The sequence below is a fragment of the Artemia sp. Qi Xiang Cuo genome, chromosome 17 (assembly GCF_049724085.1).
Source record: "Artemia sp. Qi Xiang Cuo chromosome 17, ASM4972408v1, whole genome shotgun sequence".
Lineage (NCBI taxonomy): Eukaryota > Metazoa > Arthropoda > Branchiopoda > Anostraca > Artemiidae > Artemia > Artemia sp. Qi Xiang Cuo.
In genome coordinates, this window is record NC_142810.1 from 49,271,589 (window position 1) to 49,277,403 (window position 5,815).

The window sequence follows — 5,815 nt, forward strand, 5'->3', positions numbered from 1 at the left end:
AGAATGAAGACCAGAAATCATCTGCGATAAACTTACTGGATAATTCTATAAACTGTGATTACGGGTGTGAGCTGTGGGGTTTTAGAGAAAGTGAGGAGTTGGAGAGAATGCAAAGAAATTATTTTAAGCGAGTTTTTAGGACCCATAAATCCACTCGCAGTGTTGTACTGGAGGGGGATTTAGGACTGAGTAAGTTAAGAAGAGATAGGTTAATAAGAATAGTGAAGTTTTGGATACAAATTTTAAAAAGTAAAAAAGGCTAGCGAAAGAAGCGTATTTTAGTTTGTTGGAGGATAAGATAGAGGTAGGGTGGCCACAAGAACTAAAGAAAATTTTAGATGAAGTAGAATATTCGTATTTTTGGAATGAAGGTCAGGGATCGAATTGGGATACAGTGGTTTATAAGGTAAAAAAAAGGCTACCCGAGCAAGGAATACAGCAGTGGCAGGCTCGGAAGGAGATCCCGGGATCTCTGAGTCTGTATAGTACAGTGAAGGACACATGGGGGGAAGAAGTTCATATTAAGTCGGGGTTGAAAGGGGAAGAAATAAAATGGATTTTGAATTTAAGGGGAGGGTCGATTGATATTGGGGAAAGGGAGAGCAAACTTAGAAGTTATAGAGTTAATACGGTTCCTTTTCCAATGTTAGGGGAAGATGATGAGGATATGTTTCATTTTTGGGAAAATTGTAAAGAATTGGTGGATCTGAGAAATGAGTGTTTTTCGTTGGTGTTGGCAGATAGAAGGCGGGTGGAAGGGATTGTAGGATCACGAGTTAAAATGACATTAAGGAATTTGGCTAAGTATATTTATGAGGGACTGATACATCGTTAAATATTTATCTGCTTATAAATTTTTTCGGGAATAATCATAAATAAGTACGGTTATTATTTTAAATTTATTTGTGGTTTTTTGTTGGTTTTGTTATGTTTATGTTCTGTTTTTGTTTTCTTTTTCCTATGGCCCGATGGCTTTTTTTTGGAAATACATACATACATACATACATAGGAAATAGCCAAGCTACTATATTCTTTAATCCCATTAAGGGTTATTATTGATGTTCGGGAGCTAATCGATACTAAAGAGAAAAGTAGTTGGATTTGTATTGTAAATTTTACTGTTGAATGTTTTTTGTGTCACTTTTATTTAAATTTTTTTTCAGAACTTGAGAATGCCTTACCAAGTAAAAGTGAGGAGCTCTTTGACGTTCAAGACTTTTTTACGTCTCCAAAACAGGAATTTGTTCCTTTAGGTTCATTATCCAGCTATTCAGGACGATATAAACTTGAATCCGACACTCAGGAATTGGGCTCCATATGTTTTGGCAATGAAGGTACATATCAGATTTTTTTATTGCAGAATCATTTTTATCAGATAATAGTTTATTGAATAAGCACTAAAATAAACGGACTAAATACTTGGACTTTTGACTAACCTTGACAATAGCGTTTCTGTTACTTTCTTTCCATGCATTTTACTAAACCAATTCCTTGGATAAAGCCTGATCGAGATGGAAAAGTAACTCAAAATCAGGCGATGATTTAACGAACTCTAACGAACAACTGTTCTGGCTATTGATCGATGTACATTGTGGTTTTTATGTCCAAAATAAATTGCTAACATAAATCTTAAAACACACTTTGTGCCAAAACACACAGGTTGTCAAAAGGATAGAGGTTACCAGGAATATCTTTGGAACGGCTTAGAGTTTTAAGTCGGAACTTGGAGGGTATAATAAGGGGGATGTTCAACTGACCAAAATGCAATATGTATGTACTACAACTGCTACTACTGCTAATACTTATACCTACTCTGCTACTATCGTGACTATTATTGTTACTAAAGCGAAAATCTCAAGGATCATTTTGGGGAAAGCTGAACTAAATCAAAACATAATGTGGATATACGTTGTCGGATGAGCCTATCAGTAATGTCTTAGGAAGGGCTTGGAGTTAGAAATTTTTGGGCTTGTTGTGGGGGATGTTGAACTAACTACATGGCACAATTTTCATGTTGCGACTACTGCTACTGTTCTTAATATTGCTGCCACTACTACTACTACTATTATTTTTTGATATTAAAGTGAATATTTTAAGGAATGTTGAGAGGATGCTTAACTGAAAATAAAACACTATGTGCTTGTAGGTTGTCTAATGGACGTGTCAACAATGCCCCAGAAACTGTTTTAAATAGAAAATTGAAACTTTCAATGTTTATCGGGGGGGAGGGGGATGCAGAAGAAAAAAATGCTATGTGTTTACCGCTACTGGTAGTGCTGCTGTTGATACTGCTAAAGCTAAGGATATAAGGTGAGTTTCTCAGGGAATATTTAGGGGAACATTGAACTAAATCAAAACACACTATAAATACGTAGATTGTCAAAATGGTGTATCAGCAAAATCTCAGGAACGGCTTAGAAGTTGAAACTTCCAGGGTATGTTAAGGCGGATTTGGAACTAACCAAAAGGCATTACGAGCATTCTACTGTTACTGCTTTATTACTGCTACTTGTGACGCTAATTGTATTAAGATGAGACTTTCGGGGAAAGATTAGAGTGAGCTTCAAATACATCATAACAGACAATATGCATGCAGGTTTTAAAACGGGTTTATTAGCAATATCTTCAGAACGGCTTAGAGTATTAATTTGAAACTATTAGTGCGTGCTGAGAGGGATTTTCAACAACAAATAGCACTATTTTCATGTTACCACTTTTACTACTATTTCTACTCCTATAACTGCTACCTTTACGAAGGGTAAGGATATTTAGGTGACGCTTTCAAGAAAAATTTTATGGAGTATTGAACGAAATTAAACACTATGTGCATTCAGGTGGTGAAAAGGATATATGAGCAACGTGCTAGGAGCAGTTTTAATTATTAAGCTGAAACTTTCAGAGTGTGCTAAAAGTGATATTGAATTAAGAAAATGGCACTCTGTACTCACTGCTACCATTACTGCTGCTGCTACTTTTACTACGACTACTACTGAGGCTAAGCTTATGAAGATGAAACTTTCAGGGAATGTTGAGGGTGATGATAAACTATTTCAAAACACACTCTTACGCGGAGGTTGTCAAAAAGGCATGTCAGAAATATCCTAGGAATAGTTTAGGGAGTTAAGTTTAACCTTACATATCATATTAAGGGGGATCTTGAACTAACCAAAAGACCTCATGTGCATACTCTACTATTACTATTACAGTTGGTACTGTTACTATCACTATTAGAGCTGCTACTACTACGACTACTACTAGTAGTAGTACTAGAAGTATTTCTGTAGCTAAGGGTGTTGCTGTGAAACTTTCAGGGAATGTTCGGGAGGATGTTCATCTGAATCAAAATACAGTATCTTGATGTATGTTGCTTCATGAGCGTAAGAAATAGCATTATATGAAGGACGGCTTAGAGTACTAAGTTGACACTTTCAGGGCATGTTGAGGTATAGGTTGAACTAATAAAAATGCACTATGTGCATACCACTATTACAAGCAGTAGTAGTAATACTACTGCTGTTAGTACTACTGTTACTAAGGCTAATAGTGTTAATGTCGGATTTTCAGGGACTGCTGTTGGGGACGTTATATTAAATCAAAACACACTAGGTACATACAGGCTTTCAAAAGGGCTTATCAGCAACATCTCAGAAACGGATTAAAATATTAAGTTTAAACTATCAGGGTATGAGGAAGGAATATTAAACAAGACTTAAAAGGTACAATGTAAATGCTATTACTACTACTGCTATCACTAATTATACTTCCAATAGTTCTACCGTTACGTTTTCTACTATTACTAATGCTAATGATATTAGTGACATTTTCAGGGAATGGTGAGGAGATGTTGAACTGAATCAAAACCCACTCATGGGCTATTAAATGGATGTTTTAGCAATATACCAGTATCGCCTTAGGGTATTAAGCTGAATCTTCCTGAGCTACCAATTTTTCTACAACTTTTGCAAGTTTTTCTACAACTATTACTTCTATTATAGAACTGAATAAAAATGATTTAAGTGCATACAGGTTGTCAAGACATCAAGGGGGGATTTTTCATAACCGGGATATAAAGTAGAAACTTTCAGGGAAAGTTTCTACTCTGGTGGACCAAAAATGTATGAGACCAAAAAGAAATATATTGTTGCTGGAATTTCTACTCTATCTGAGCCTTCATGAATATGTTTGACGAAAATAAGATAGCGTCTTCACTGCTATTAATACCTTCGATCTTACCACTGAACTAAATCCATTGAGTGTAAGTGCAACAAGGTTGTCAAAATAGCATAAATATAGTTTTTTAGGAACAAAATTGGCTATTAAGTTTCATAGACTATTAGGCTATTAGGCTTAAGTTTTAAGTTTCAGGGAAAGTTGAGGTGTAAACTATATTAAAATATACTGATTTTTAAAAAGGCGTATTCAGATTTTCAAAAAGGCGTATATTGCTAAATATCGCTGAAAATTTTTGTCTAACATGTAAATTGAAAACCAAAATCTGAATTTTTGTCAAGGAAGAGAAAACAGATTTCAAATATGTTTTTCTTTACCAATGAAAAAGACTATGTCAATTAAATCGAAAAGAAATTAATTTGGAGAACTTTTTACAAAAAAAAGCTTAAAAAAAAGTTAGGACTCAATAATCCAAATATTGGAAGAAATAAAGTCAAATAAATTAGAGGATTAATACCACTTTAAATTAACATCAATAAATCATTGAAACCCAAAATGAATAGAGGTTAGAATCAATAACTAAGTCAAACTCAAAATGAGTAGAACCTAAGAAGGGTTGGACTGACGCTCTCTGTGCATTGTCAAGACCAAAACATAATTCGCACTCTATTGAAAACATAATACACTTTAAGCATTTTCGCTTTTTTAACTTCAGTTACTTCTTAGGACTTCAAAGACCTTTTAAGACCTTTTAAAGACCTTTTTAGGACCTTTTAACTTCAAATTATTAGGTCTTCAAGGAATTAATATCAGTATATATAATAAACTTTCAATCCGTATTTATTTATTTTTTTCGAATAATCTTTGTTATGACGGTAACTTTTTTGTTGTTTTGGATGTTATGAGAAATAGAAACACTTAGCCAGAAATGGGGTTTGTTTTTTTTTTTTTTTTTTTTTTGAGTGGTCATACAAAATTAACCGAAGAATGATTTGGGTTTAGTGTAAGACAATTTCTTCAATTTCAACGTGTTGACACGATGTGGCATTGGGAATCTGAGACCCACTTCATGCATCTGCTTCACATGGGGTCGACGGGTTTTAACATCTTCAACAACTTCAACTCGGATAATCTGGATAGAGTGTGCTCTGGCTCTGTGTCGGGCAGCCATATCCCTGTAGCATTGAGTCACAGCACTGGCAACAGTAAGGTCTCTGTATTCCCTGTACATTTTGTGTTTGCCAGATCTTTTTAGTAAAAAGACCTTTTTAGGATTGTTTTTAGTAAAGTTAAATATGATTTTCTGGATCTATCCGTTTGTGATTCTCCCCTTTTTATTAGCTGTTGGAGTTAAAGATCCTTAATCAAGTGATTTCAAAACATGCAAAAACTTCCAGTGAATCTAAACCCGATGAAAAACGATTTAATATTCAGAACCCATTTTGTAATAGTGACTTGCAAAGCAAAAAAAAAAAGAAGAGTTTGAAAGATATCAAAGAACACATACATTAAAAAGGCCATATAAATGTGACGTGTGCAAAAAATGCTTTTGTAAATCAAGGAACTTGGATATACACCAAAGAGTGCATACTGGTGAGAAACCATTTAAGTGTGAAGTATGTAAAAAATGCTTTTCTCAATCGAA

General features: G+C 34.5%; 1 pseudogene; it reads right to left on the bottom strand.

Moving 5' to 3' along the window:
* Window positions 1-5,135: 5,135 nt before the first annotated feature.
* On the bottom strand, window positions 5,136-5,413 carry LOC148942298 (large ribosomal subunit protein eL20 pseudogene; annotated as a pseudogene).
* Between the last annotated feature and the right edge of the window lie 402 nt (window positions 5,414-5,815).